The sequence below is a fragment of the Octopus sinensis genome, linkage group LG17, assembly GCF_006345805.1.
Source record: "Octopus sinensis linkage group LG17, ASM634580v1, whole genome shotgun sequence".
Classification (NCBI taxonomy): Eukaryota; Metazoa; Mollusca; class Cephalopoda; order Octopoda; family Octopodidae; genus Octopus; species Octopus sinensis.
In genome coordinates this window covers 9,274,809-9,290,985 of record NC_043013.1, presented here as the reverse complement: position 1 = coordinate 9,290,985, position 16,177 = coordinate 9,274,809, and the positions used below count along the sequence as shown (strand labels likewise).

The 16,177-nt window shown below is 35.8% G+C and overlaps 1 protein-coding gene across 1 annotated transcript in view; it reads left to right on the top strand.

The window, feature by feature from the left end:
* Positions 1-16,177, top strand: part of LOC115220968 (coatomer subunit alpha-like) — a 116,313-nt gene that overhangs the window by 7,219 nt on the left and 92,917 nt on the right.

Sequence of the window (16,177 nt, the reverse complement as noted above, 5' to 3'; positions counted from 1 at the left end):
CTTCAACATTTGAATTTAATTTGCCAAAATATTTTTGTCGCTTTGAGACCGTGACCTGTTCACTGACAAAATTCCATGCTGTAAATTAAATTCAAATGTTGAAGTGAATCTAACGGTTTCTGTGTGTTTCTTAAATGGCTTATAAACACCTTCCATGCTGCAATTGTTTTCGTTCCAGCACACGATCTCAGATCAGGTCACTTGCTATGCAAGTACATCTCTGTAAATAAGGTAGCAATATGGCAGAATCGTTTGCATGTCAGACAAACTGCTTAGTGTCATTTTTTTTTTCTGGCCTTCACTTTCTGTATTCAAATTCCACTGAGGCTGACTTTGCCTTTCATCCTTTTAAGGTCAATAAAATAAGTACCAGTTGAACACTAGGGTGTATGTAATTGACTAACCTCCTCCTACTAAAATCACTGGCCTTAAATTAGAAAGATTTATTATTATTTTAAATGCAGTTAGTGAGATCAGGTTAATGAAACAGCTTGTACAAATACATTTCATTTTGCTACAGTTCATTTCTTAATTTCTATTAGAATATCTGGTAATTCTACAATGGAATCTCTAGTATTTACATTATTATGTAATGTATTGCTGCTAATTCTAATTAGGAGGGTGTTTAAAAAGTCCATACAGGTAACTTGAGTCTAGAAAGTACCAGCCAAGGAGGATATGAGCACTTCATATCTTTCCAGAAACATTTTATTATGTCTGTTGAACTAAAAGGCTGAAGTACCCTATTTATGCATCTGTAAGTAGGGATCACATCAGAAACAGCTCACCACTCTAAAACTTAGGTGTTTCAAAAGGTTTCAGTAGTTCAACTTCTCCTAGTACAGCAGAGACACTTGCTCATTCCTCAGGTTGACCCTCCAGTTCATGGCCAGAGCTTTGTCCTCCACTGCCAGTATAGTGCTCTCGGTACTAAACACCACATCAAATTATCCTTAGTCATTTCAGACTATCATTCTATTGAGTGTAGACTCTTGTTTTCTTATTACATGTCATGTGAAATGACTGACATGCAACGGTTCATTTTGTGTTGAACTTATCATGCATAAGCACTTACAATCTGATGAATATCATTCATAACTACTAAGGGCCTCATATCAACAATGTTGCCAATGAATACACTAATTCAGCTATTGTACTGTGATGTTAGGAAAGTGTCCGAGCTATGCCATCGGGAACTTCGGTTCCTGGTAGGGCCACCCAAGGTGGATTGGTCTGACACCAAGTGGTATTACGGCCACAACCCGGTGAAAATCCTCGGAGTGTCTGTTTTGGCAACTGGCTGCTCCTTGGTCATTCTGTCCCTGCATCTGCGGACAATCTGCAGCAAACAGGATGTCTCTACATGCAGGATTGTTGGGGACCACTTGTGAAATCCACATGCTCCCACAAAACTTCTTCCAGGGTGCTAGAAGAAGCCGACTTAACCCACCCAGGGTGAATGTCGCCGCAAGTACAAATAAGTAAGATATTAGGAAAGATTTATTACCCTTTCTCCAACAATATAACTTGTTCAGGCCTGTGCCAAGGTCCAATAGGAAAATATTACTACCCCTCATTTCTAATTGTTCATTTAATATTGAAGTAATTAGTATTAAATATATATGTAACTTATGTAAGGATTATATGTTACCCATAGTGGACATTATATACTTACAAGTAACAAAACAGAACAAAAGAACTTGAACAATACCAAAACCATACCTGGCTCTCAGCAGGTGATGTAGGCCTCCCTCAAAATCGTTGGCCCATCCCAACTGACCCATCAGAAACACCCTCTGGTCTGGCCTGACTTTATTGACTTGAGGTACCTTTCTTACTTTGCTATTAGCAGCAGAAATGACACTTAGTTGTAAAATTTGTTCTCTAGTTAAATCTCAATTAAGTCTCAATGTTTTAAAAATTTATTTATGAGTAAATAAAAAAACTTTTACCACTATAAGGAAACAAAAGACTGAATATTCATTGGTCAGATACTGGTGCCAATAATATTGCATTATGTAAATCTAAAAGCATACTGCTTTTAGATTTAACCTTTCCAGAATTCATTTACTTAGTTAAAATCTTTGATTCTGATAAAATGGATACCTGCAATGTGCTGGATTTGGTTTAATCAATGTCTTATTATAAACTTTCAAAGATATGGAGATGGTCACCAGTAGTAACAATGACCAAAACCTAATCTCAGTTTTATCAAAATCAGTTTCAATTTCAGATAATTAGAGTATATGAAATTGGGGAATTTAGTTTACCTGTTTCAGTTTTTGCACTACAATAGTACTGAGGCACTTTGAAGTGTTTAGGCAGATAAATCAACCCCACATAAACAAACCTGCACTGGTTTTTAGACAGTGATGTGGGGGAGACAAACACAAACACACTCACACACAAGCACCCACAGCCACACACACATATACATATAATGGACTTCCACGCAGTTTCCATCTATCAAGTTCACTCACAAAGCCTAGAGCTATTGCAGAAAACACTTGTCCAAGGTAATGCACAGTGGGATTGAAACCACATTGTTGCAAAGCAATCTTCTTAACCATACAGCCATGCCTGTGCCTTGTAATTTTATACAATGCTAAATACATCATAACTTTGGTATATTATATTCATCAAAGTTTGTCCAACCCATGCCAGCATGAAAATCAGCTGTTAAATGATGATAATGATATATATATATATATTGTTGTATTTCTGAATGGTCATTTTGCCAGTTTAGCCAATAAATTATCCTATTAGTCTTTTATATATATATAATTTAGCCGATGTTAATTATTTGTTATGAAAATGTAATGTTTCAAAAGGTAATTTACTTCATATTACAATGAAAAGAACTAAATGGGGAAAAAGAAAAAGAAAAAACTTTGAGGATTTATTTTTTATTCCCAAATCTTGTCTCGTGCAACAAGCAAATATCTATGATTTCTTTTACTATTAGAAAACTTGGTCACAAACATCGGAAAGTGATGCCATTCTGCAATAACCTTACACTTTTCATGTTACAAATATTGAAAAACGAACCTAAAATCAGCCTCTAATTGTTAATTAGAACTTAAACATGTATCTTCTCTGGTATTGCTATTATTGTTAACCCCGAATTAAGCTTTTCTGCCGTCAGTGTTATTTCCATTGGAAAGCATTGGGTTTAGTTCAAGTATGTGTGGTGACAATGAAAAGTGATAAATAAACAAGCATTCTAAATTTATAATAAATGCTTAAGCTAACAGGTCTTGCCTTTTGGGTTACTTACCGTTCAAAAGGGTTTTTTTTTTTCTATTCTATAAAATGTCCCCATACAATATTTCTGGGTATATAAGAAAAGTAATCTCCCTTTAGCTATTCGTTATCTCTGAGAATACAGAAAAGGGAACGAGAAAAAGATTTTCATTATTTTAATGATAAATATTTTAGTATGTTTTCTATTTATGTGAAGGGATAATATTTCTCACTTTTAACTAAGTTCCTAGATTTCTGTAGCTTATACTGTTTTCAAGTTATCGCAATTCTAAGGAAAATGTGCCGCAAATGAAAGTTATTCAAGGGAGGTAATTCTAAGATAATCTAAAATTGGAAAATTGCGTTTTCACGAGCCAAGGATGTCCCTATTATCTGGTCATTTAACCAGCTAGAAAAAGCAGTCAGATCGTCTTCGCAAAAAAGTAGGGGGACACATTTAATAAGGCTGCTCTAATTTTGTTATTGTTTGATTTGGAATACGGGACTGTACGTTGCATCAACAGGCTCTCCATGATCGGTGATAACGGCGTGGCTGATGTTTTGTTCTTGGCCGCTGTAGGAAAGACAAATTTAAAAACAAACAAACATGGACAATAGAGATTCTGAAGGATTAACCTTCTTGAAAAGTGGTTGGTGTAGGATCTGGGGGTGTGGGCGAGAATAGGTGGAAATAGCACGAGATAGTCAGCTCCGAGGGATAGACCCCACTGGAGTAAAGTGAGGAGATAGTATATCAATAGACCAGAAGCTGGGGTGGTGGTGTACCCTGCTGTACTCTTTCATCACAACTTTCTCTCACTCTCTCTTCCTGTTTCTGTTGTACCTGTGTTTCAAAGGGTCAGCCTTGTCACACTCTGTGTCACGCTGACTCTCTTCGAAGTGCTCAGCTATTTGCACGTTAATTTCACGAGCAGGCTGTTCCGTTGATCGGATCAACTGGAACACTCATTGCCATAACCAACGGAGTGCCACCAATAATATTAGCAGTTTTAATTATGTTTTTTTTTATGCTGCCCCTGCATTGCATATGGCGCCCAGTTGATTGACTCTCAAATAGATCAGTTACGTTAAAATCTCTCTTCTACCTACAAGATCATTAGGCTAGAACTTATTCCAATTACCATAGTACATATGGGGGCAAGTGTATAAGACACACTCCTGAATAAGACACCGGTCTGCCACAAGATTAACTGCTACTTTTCGAACTCGTTTCTGTTGATTAGACATGTGCAATCTGAAATGAAATTCACATGTTTAACCGTTTTGCATTCCGATTACTCAGTCAAATGTAATGCTTATTTGCTCACATTGTTTTGCATCAATCATGCATTATCTCATAGCTTTGAAACTTTGATGATGTGATTGCTTGTTTTTAGAATGACATTGTAAGGTAGGTGTGAGAGGCTGGATCTGTCAGGTTTGGACATAAAACTGGTAGAATATTTGGGTCAGATATGGCTAGTTTAAATGCTAAAGGGTTAAAGTACCACATGCCATCCTGTTCAGGAATTAAACCTAATCGAACCTAACACCTTATGGTCATGAGCTTAACACCCTAACTATATACCATCACCAAATATAAATAGGTGCTGCAGGGTAGAAATCAATACATTTCTTCAGTTTCAAATTTTGATTGAACTCCTCTTGAAGGCATGGAAATCATCATCATCATCATCATCATTTAATGTCCGTTTTCCTTGCTAGCATGGGTTGGATGGTTCGACCAGGGTCTGGGAAGCCAGAAGCCTGCACCAGGCTCCAGTTTGATCCGGCAGTGTTTCTACAGCTGGATGCTCTTCCTAACGCCAACCACTCCGTGAGTGTAGTGGGTGCTTTTTACATGCCATCGGCACAGGTGCCAAGGGAGGCTGGCAACAACCATGATCGGTTGGTGCTTTTCACGTGCCACCAGTACAGAAGCCACTCAAGGCGACGCTGGCAGATCCAAACTCAGCACTCAGCCTCTATCAGCGCATTCAATTATTTCGATGCCATTTGTCCTTGATGAAATAAATCCTTTTTTTGATGGCTGATATGGAAACACTCAGTCCTATATCAAACTTATTACATATAAGCATTCACCACGAAGTGGGTGCTTTATTTTATTACATTAGATTTCACAATTATATAGTAACTTAGAAACTTATTATTTGTAAATATCACAGCAAGAGATATTCATCATCATCATCATTTAACATCCATTTTCTATGCTGGCATGGGTTGGATGGTTCGACTGAAAACTGTTAAGCTGGGGAGCTGGCCCAGGTTCCTATCTTATTTGGCATGGTTTCTACAGCTGGATGCCCTTCCAAATGCCAACCACTCTAAATGTGTAGTGAGTGCTTTTTACATTTAGCACCTATTGTCCATGTTGGCACGGGTTGGATGGTTTGACCAGAACTGGTAAGCTGGAAGACTGCACCAGCCTCCAGTCTGATTTGGCATGGTTTCTACAAATAAAAATAAAGAAGTGAAATAAAACCAGTGTGCATGTTTTTAACTGGCATTATGACCCTCCCAAGATACAACAAAGAATATATAATAATGAAATTATTGTGTATAGTGCTCAGGTGCACTACAACTCATCAAAGATGCATGTATAGTACATAGAATTTATGTACAAAAGTCAGGAAAGTGGACAGTGTATGAGTCATGATAGACATGTATGCATACGTATGGAGGGGGAGGATATCAGGTGTAGTGTTGGCGAATTTCAGGAAGTATGGAGATTTTAAAGGATGCAATGTCTTGGCAGCTAACAACTGATGCAGGCAGTTTGTTCCATGCTTCAGCAACTCTAACTGTGAAGGAATGTTTCTGAAAGTCATGGGAGCTGTGCTGTTTTCTGACTTTGTAGGCATGCCCACATGTGTTAGACACATGTAGCTCAAAAAAAGTGTTCAAAGTATAGTCCATCACTTTAGAGCACAACTTGTCTGACAAGTGATTTCAACTCAGACTGTATTGAAACTAAAGCAATTAGTGTAGAAATTCATTTTGGCCAAACAAAAACAAATTTTTAACTTCACATAAGAATTGTAACAGTGACCAAGTAATTAATAAGTAATTAAATGAATTTAACAGTTTCTGTATGTTTTTGAATGGCTAAAGTGAGACTTGCATATAGTCCATTATCAGCCATTAAAACCACAAAAACTACTCATCAATTTTCATTTGTCTTTGGTTCTCTAGTAAAATCTTGTTCTATTCTCTTGTGTTTGCTGCCAAGTAAATAACTCTACAAAGAGTACAACTCATCATCCATAATTGAAGGCAAACTCATAACTATTCAATTGAGCTGCCATGACAACAACAAAGTGTTATAAGAAAATAGTTGATGGCAACAAGACTAGATTAATTCAGAAAAAAACAGTGGGACTTAACTGAGATACAATGAGCAAAATCAGAGGAGGCGTGCATCTCCAAGAGAATTCTGTACCTCAGTTACATCCATATTCATGATCATCACCATCATCATCATTACCATCCTCATCCTCATCATCGCTGTTGTTGTTGTTGTTGTCATCATCAGCAGCAGTAGTAACATCAGCATCATCATCATCATCATCATCATCATCATCATCATCATCATCATCATCATCATCATCATCGTCATCATCATCATCAGTGGCAGAAGCATTGCCATTGTTGTCATCTCTGGAATCACCGTTGTCATCATTATTTTAACATCTGAAGGCAGCAAGCTGGCAGAATCGTTTGCATTGCTCCATTCTGAGTTCAAATTCTGCCAAGATCAACTTTGCCTTTCATCCTTTCAGGGTCAATAAATTAAGTACTAGTTGTGTACTGGAGTCAATCTAATCGACTGCACCCACTCCCTATAAATTTCAAGCCTTGTGTTTATAGGAGAAAGGATTATTTTAACATCTAATTTTTCCCACTGACATAACATATCAGTCCTTCGCAATCTCATCTACAAAGCCTGGTATTCTAACATCTGACTTTATTAGTTCTTCATACACCTTCCCTGCTCAAACAAAATGGATGGATCTGTAATGCATCTTTTCAAAGATATTTCAAATGTTGTCTTTGATTCTCATTGTTCTCACATTGGATTAACTTCATCATAAATCTTCCAATGTCTATCCTTACAACACTTAACATTTCTTTCACCTGGAAAAAACCCCCACCTGGCTGAGAGCCATCAAAATGCTTTGCAGCATTTAATTATCATATTTTAACGTGTATAAGGAACCCTTTTTTGTCAAAAGTTAGGTTTAAAAAATATGGGAGTTTCTTATACATCATCATCATCATCATCATCGTTTAGCGTCCGTTTTCCATGCTAGCATGGGTTGGACGGTTCTACTGGAGTCTGTGAAGCCAGAAGGCTTCATCAGGCCCAGTCAAATCTGGCAGTGTTTCTACGGCTGGATGCCCTTCCTAACGCCAACCACTCCGTGAGTGTAGTGGGTGCTTTTTACGTGCCACCCGCACAGGTGCCAGACAGAGCTGGCAAACGGCCACGAACGGATGGTGCTTTTTATGTGCCACCGGCACAAGGGCCAGGCGAGGCTGGCAACGGACACGAAACGGGGCGGTGCTGGCAACGGTCACGAAACGGAAGGTTCTCTTACATGCCACCGGCACTGGTAACACATCTGCAATTTCCATTGATCGATTTCCATTCTGATCCTCACTTGCCTCAACGGGTCTTCACAAGTAGAGTTTCGACATGCCACCAGCACTGGTAACACATCTGCAATTCCATTGATCGATTTCGATTCTGATCCTCACTTGCCTCAACAGGTCTTCACAAGTAGAGTTGATCCTCACTTGCCTCAACAGGTCTTCACAAGTAGAGTTTTGTGTCCCAAGAAGGGAAGGTATGCATACGTAGGCTGGCTCCATCCCAAGTAGAAGGCCACGGGTTATGGACTCACTTGTCCTGCCGGGTCTTCTCGCGCACAGCACACTTCCAGAGGACTCGGTCTCTAGTCATTTCCTCAGTGAGACCTAAAGTTCGAAGGTCGTGCTTCACCACCTCGTCCCAGGTTTTCCTGGGTCTGCCTCTTCCACAGGTTCCCTCAACCGCAAGAGTGTGGCACTTTTTCACAGAACTATCTTCATCCATTCTCGCCACATGACCATACCAGCACAATCGTCTCTCTTGCACACCACAACTGATGCTTCTTAGGTCCAGCTTTTCTCTCAAGGTACTTACACTCTGTCGATTATGAACACTGACATTACACATCCATCGGAGCATACTGGCTTCATTTCTTGCGAGCTTACGCATATCCTCAGTAGTCACGGCCCATGTTTCACTGCCATGTAGCATGGCTGTTCGTACACACGCATCATACAGTCTGCCTTTCACTCTGTGCGAGAGGCCTTTTGTCACCAGCAGGGGTAAGAGCTCTCTGAACTTTGCCCAAGCTATTCTTACTCTAGCAGTTACACTTTCAGCACACCCGCCCCCGCTGCTGACTTGGTCACCTAGGTAACGGAAGCTATCAACTATTTCTAGTTTTTCTCCCTGGAAAGTGACGGAAGTTGGTCTCAGAGCATTTTCAGTGTTTATTGTTCCTGAGCATCTGCCACATACAAAAACCATCTTCCTAGTTAGCCTTCCTTTGACATTGCTGCACCTCTTATGTGTCCATAGCTTACACTTGGTGCATCTTATAGAGTTTCTACCTACACCTTTTCTACAGATCGAGCAGGGCCATCTACCTGAAGGCGTTTGTGATTTGTCTACCTTCCTACTGATTACGACTTTGGTTTTAGCTAGATTGACTCTGAGGCCCTTCGATTCTAATCCTTGTTTCCACACCTGAAACTTCTCCTCCAGTTCTGATAGCGACTCAGCAATTAGAGCAAGGTCATCAGCATAGAGGAGCTCCCAAGGGCATCCTGACTTGAATTCCTCCGTTATTGCCTGGAGGACTATGATAAATAGGAGGGGGCTGAGTACTGAGCCTTGGTGGACCCCTACCTCTACCCGGAATTCTTCACTGTACTCGTTTCCAACCCTCACCCTACTAGCAGCGTCCCTATACATGGCCCGCACAGCTCTCACTAACCATTCATCTATCCCTAGTTTCCTCATTGCCCACCAGATAAGGGATCGGGGGACCCTGTCGAAGGCTTTCTCCATGTCAACAAAAGCCAGGTACAGGGGCTTATCTTTGGCTAATACATGGATAGTATTATAATCCCTTACAAAACCTTTTACAAATTTTAAGCCCTAAAAGTTGAGGGGTTTCCTATGCATGTTAAAATACAGCACATCCTTTTACATTCTGAGTTCTAATGCTCCCTTTCATCTTTTCAAAGGTTGATAGAATTAAATACAACTGAACATTGATGTAATTGATTGTATTCTTCCCAACAAATTTGCAAACTTGTCCTTATTTTAGAGATGATTGTCTTTAAGCGGAAAATCTTGTTTACATTATTTCAGCTTTTGATATTTAGATACTTTCTCAGTCTACTTCATCATCCTCCTCCTCTTCCTTCTCCTCATCATCGTTTAACGTTCATCTTCCATGCTAGCATGGGTGGGACAGTTTCACAAGAGCTGGCCAGGCCAAAGCTTGCACCAGACTCCTGGATTTTTACAGCTGGATGTCTGTTCTTCCTAACACCAACCACTCAGCAGAGTGGACTTAGTGCTTTTTACATGGCACAGGCACAGGTACAGGCAAGGTCAGGTTTGGCAAGGTTTTTACAGCTGGATGCCCTTCCAAACACACTCTACAATGTGGACTGGGTGCTTTTAAGTGGCACCTGTGCTGGCAAGGTCACCAAGTGCTTGCAAGACATAAAAAAAAATTGCAATTTAGGTGGATGGTACTCAACTGGTTCTTATTTTATCAACCCCAAAAGGATGAGAAGCAAAGTCAACCTTGGCAGGATTTGAACTCAGAACATAAAGACACAAGAAATGCTGCTAAGCATTTTGCCTACCCTCAAGCAAAACACTTCATTTCACATTGCTCCAGTCCACTCAGCCAGCAAAAATGAATAGTGCCTTTATCTCAAAGGACAAGCCTTGTTACATTGTTACACACTGAATCTCCCTGAGAACGTTAAAGGTATGTGTCTATGGAGCATGCAGCCACATGCACATTAATTTCATGAGCAACCTGTTCCACTGATTGGACCAACTGGAACCCTTGTCATCATAACCAGTGGAGTGGTAGTTATTTCCATTCACTTAATGACCCACAAAATGAGACACAATTAATTAGTTTACTGTAAGGCAGCGAGCTGGCAGAATCGTCAGCACACCAGGCAAAGTGCTTAGCGGTATTTCGTCTGCTGTTACATTCTGAGTTCAAATTCCGCCGAGGTCGACTTTGCCTTTCATCCTTTCGGGGTCGATAAATTTAAGTACCAGTTATGTACTGTGGTCAATGTAATCGACTTAATCCCTTTGTCTGTCCCCTCTGTGTTTAGCCCCTTGTGGGTAGTAAAGAAATAAGTATTTCGTCTGCCATTACATTCTGAGTTCAAATTCCGCTGAGGTTGACTTTGCCTTTCATCCTTTCGGAGCCGATTAAATAAGTACCAGTTACGCACTGGGGTCGATGTAATTGACTTAATCCCTTTGTCTGTCCTTGTTTGTCCCCTTGTGGGCAATAAAGAAATAAGAATCATTAGCATGTTAAACAAAACTCTAAGCAGCATTTTTTCTAACTTTACGTCATGAGTTCAAATGTCACAGAGGCCAACTTTATTTTTCATCCTACAGGTTTGATAGAATAAGTACCAGTTAAGTACTGCGGATGAGGTACATAATTGATTTACCCCCACCTCTCCCTTAAAAGTACTGGCCTTATGCTAAAATCTGAAACCATTATTAGTTTATTCCAGGCAGCAAGCTGGCAGAATTGTTAGCATGCTGGGTGAAATGCTTAGCGATATTTCATCTGTGGCTATGTTCTGACTTCAAATTCTGCCGAGGTAGACTTTGCCTTTTGTCCTTTCAGGGTTGTTAAATTAAGTACCTGTGAAATACTGGGGTTGATGTTATTGACTATACCCCAAATTTCAGGCCTTGTACCTATAGTAGAAAGGATTATTAGTTTACTCCAGAAAGCTGTCGAATAAAACATATCCTTGTCTAATTGTCCATTCATCTGCCTTAGCTTTCTCATTGTTCTATAAATTGCGACAATTTTTCAAGTCCTTCCTACAAAATCAAGTCAGCTAAATAATGTAACTGATGTGAAATTCATCTGAGTACTTTTAGTATCTCAGTGATAAATATTAGGGATTTCTTTCATCTTACCACAAGCATGGGTGCATGGTCAAGAAGTTGGCAATCATGTGGTTTCAGGTTCAGTCCCATTGTGTAGCACCTTGGGCGAGAATCTTGTAGTATAACTCCAGATCAACCAATGTCTTGTGAGTGAATTTGGTAGACAGTAACTATATGGAAAACTGCTGTATATATCTACCAATCTATCTGTCTGTCTATTTATGTATGTATGTATGTGTGTATGTATGTTTCTATCTACCTATCTATATATATATATATATATATCTACCAATCTATCTGTCTGTCTATGTATGTATGTATGTATGTTTCTATTGACCTATCTATCTATCTATATATATATATATATATACCTTTCTATCTATCTATCTACCTACCAATCTACCTATCATCATCATGATCATTAATAATGCCCGTTTTCCATGTTGGCATGGGTTGGATGGTTTGAGAGGGGCCACACTAGATTCCATAGTTTTGGCTTCATTTCTACAGCTGGATGCATTTCATAATGCCAGTCACTTTACAGAGTGTACTGGGTGCTTTTTACGTGGCACCATCATACATATATATCATCATGCTGATGAGCCGAAAATGGTCGGGTAAAGTATAATTATTTATTCTTTATACCGATCTAATTCCGAAACATGCGTACGTGGGTAACCTAATATCAATTGATTTTCGTTATTTTTCCCTTTTGCCGGCGTGGATTGTTTTCAAGTACTTTGGTATTTCTGGGAGCCCCTTTTAAAGTAGAAGGAATAGCTAAGATTTTTTGACTGCTATTTCTAAACTTTGGTATGTGGCGAAGCAAATCTTTGCTGAACTCTAATTATAAAGTATTACTTAAGTTTACCATGAAATGGTATTTTTCATGCCGAATTCTACTTGGTGAAATTACTGATTACTTCTTAATTAGTTAATTTTACCCTTTGTTATTATATATATATATATAAAATTTAAAAGTTTAAATTATTTAAATAATTTTTTATTTTTAACTTTTATATTTTAAAATTAATTTTATGTATTGGCTTATGTTTTTCACTGTTTGATTTACCTAATAGTGGTTTTATCTCTAATTTAATATAATATAATATAATATATTTATACTATAAAATTGGATTTAATCCTAAATCTAATTTTTCCCTGTAAGTTTGGATTTATTCCCTAATATTATTATTATTATATATATATATGTATGAGTTTGTTGGTAAGCAAGTTACTTACCACACTACTACCACGTAGTTGGTAAGCAAGCTACTTACCACACAGACCCTCCTACACCTATATTGTATGATTAATTGTGTATGATTAATTGTATAATATTGTATGATTTATTCAAAACATTGTGATTAAATAAGCATTATATTTGATAGAATAATCAGAATGTTAAAGGGTTAAGTATCTCTAAGTACCTTAGGCATTTAAAGTACCAGAGTCGATAAGCTCGACTGAAGTTTAAAGCAGTGGCTATGCCCAGCTTGGACACAGTTCAAAGACTGAAACAAGTAAAAGAATAAAAGAAATATAAATGAAAATTTATTTGCTTATTAGAGGAATTATATTTATTTCAATAAAATTAATAAAGGTAAGCCATAGAAAAATGAAAAGAGGAAAGTAAAAGTCAATATCAATTAATAATTAATATTAAACAAAAAAAACAAAAACAGCAAAAAACAAATTTCATAACGAGAAGCAGAAAAGAAAAAATTATATCAATTTCAAATAACCAAATTTATGCAACCTCTCTTTCTAGAACAATGTGCTTCCAGAAGAATTTCAATTATCATATTATTTTAATTTAATTTGTAGCATTACACAAAAATTAAATAGTTTTACAGAGTTTAAAAAAAAAAATGAAAAAAGATATAGATACTTAAATTGATATTTAAAAAAAAAAGCATTATTGTTTCAAAATGAAAAAGAAAATTTATATATATATATATATATATATTATATATATATATATATATATGTATATATATATGTGTATATATATATGTGTGTATATATATATGTATATATATATGTGTATATATATATGTGTATATATATATGTGTATATATATATGTATATATATATGTATGTATATATATATATATATTATATATATATATTAAATCCATGACCAAGTGAATTCACACATCTGTCTGATTGTATCTAAGAGTTGTCTGTTCTTTATTTTCTATTTTAAAATAAATATAAAATAAAGAAATATATATATATTTTTTTAAATGTACACATACACACACACACTCATACTAATATATGTGTGTGTTTGTGCACATATGTGTATGCATGTGCATACGTATGTATTGAAATACTAGGAATAAGTAACAAGTAATACACAGTATCATATGAACTGAAAAATAAAATATCTGTCATTACAGATATTAAATCTGAACATCAGACTAAAAATTGCCATTGCAAAAAAAGTATTTTTTAATCCAAAAAATTCAAAAAAATTCACTGATTTAGTTGTACAGAAGTTGCTTAAGTAAAAGACTCCGGTTTCTTATAGATTATGAAATAACAAAAGCAAAATGTTGAATGTTAACGTTTAATGTTTAAACAATATAATCTCTTTGAAAATCTGTAAAAATGTTTCAATGTTTTACACTCTAATTATATCATTTGTAAATAGAAAAATCCATAAAAGTAGCAATAGATATTTAAAAAAAAAACAATCATTTGAATTGGAAGAAAGTCAATTGACTAGAATTTAATAGAAAGGGAATTACAATTCAGACAGGGTTTCGAGAATAGGAAATATAAATTTATCAAATATACACACTCAAGCACATTCTTGACTAAATGCTTGTTGGAAAATCTAAGTAACATTACAGATGTTCATTTTATTGTCTTTTTAATGTTATATCTGAATTAATATTCTTTTAATGTCATAAGAATTTAGAAATTTCAAGAGACATGAAATAACTTGTCTTTTTAATGGCAAAATTTGAAGTAGCTAAAACTATAAATAATGATTTTAAATTTTGGCACAAGACCAGCAAGTTCAAGGCAGGGGATAAGTAGCTTACATTGACCCCCGGTGATCAACTGATAGTTATTTTATTGACCTCAAAAGGATGAAAGGCAAAGTTGTTCTTGGTGGAATTTGAACTCAGAACGTGAAGACAGACGAAAAGTCACTAGGCATTATTGCCCAGCATCCTAATGATTCTGCTGGCTCACTGCCCTCTAAAACTATAAATAATAGCATGTAAATATTGAGTTAAAACACCCTTAATGTAGATAGTTGTCCCAGAGACAACCTCAGTAATTTTGGTTTTTTTTTTTCCTATCCAAAGAATGTTTTAACACAATATTGATATGCTTGTTATAAACAGCTTTGTCTATTTCAAATTCCACAATTAAAAACCAATTTTTTTATTTTAATATTTGATTCCTAAAAATGTCTGAAATCCTATACGACAATTTGTTCTACTACTACTACTACTACCACTATTATTATTATTATTATTATTATTATTATAATAATAATAATAATAATAATAATAATAATAATAATAATAATGATAATGATGATGATAATAATAATAAGGCGGCAAGCTGGCAGAATCATTAGCATGTCAGACAAAATGTTTAGTGGTATTTCATCCATCACTACATTCCGAGTTCAAATTCCACTGTGGTCGACTTTACCTTTCATCCTTTTGGGGGTCAAGAAATAAAGTATCAGTTGAGCATTGAAGTCGATGTAATCAACCTAACCTTCCCTCAAAATTTCAGGTTTTGTGCCTGTAGTAGAAAGGATTATTATTATTATTATTATTATTAATATTACATTTGTTGTTGTAATTACTATTATTATTATTAATTTGTTGTAATTATTATCATCTTCATAGGTATGTGTGAATGCATGAGATTGAATGTATGTGTGTGTATGCATGCATATTGCATGTATGTGTGTCTGTATATGTATGTATACATGTGTGTATGTATGAATGTATGTGTGGTATATGTGTAACAAAATACATTGGCAGCTTAATCTAGATCATAAATAAACAATTGAAAAAAATTCTATTTTTATAATAATAATAATACTAATAATAATAATAATAATAATAATAATAATTTATTTTATTAGCTACAGGGACATAATAATAATCAAACATGAGATTAAATACCAGAAAAATAAATGGGGTAGTTTTAGTAAGAAAATTCATCTTTGAAAGAAATGTTAAAAGTTGACATATGCGTCATATTCCGTGAAACGTTTTTCTTTAAAAAAAATTAAATAAACAAAAATTGTCTACAGCAGATTGGAATGCAAGAAATTAACTGAACAACTTCAAGACAGATTTACATTTTTATATTTTGTTTTTCGGTAAAAATGTGAAAATAAAGTTGTAGAATAAACATTTTAAGAAATATTTTATTTATTCATATATTTTTTTTTTTTTAAATCTTTAAACATGAAATTCTGTAAATATTTGAACAAACACAAAACTTAATCCTTTATTCCAGAATGTTTTAGAATAACAAACATGAATAATGTCTTTGGCACCTATTTATAATGTTTAAATGTAAAACATGATTAGTCTCAAGCAGAAGATCCTTTTTTATATTTTTGCTTTCTTTTAATGACCTATTCGTTCATATTATTCCACTAAAAAAAATTTTGGTAAAAGTTCTTATCAAAA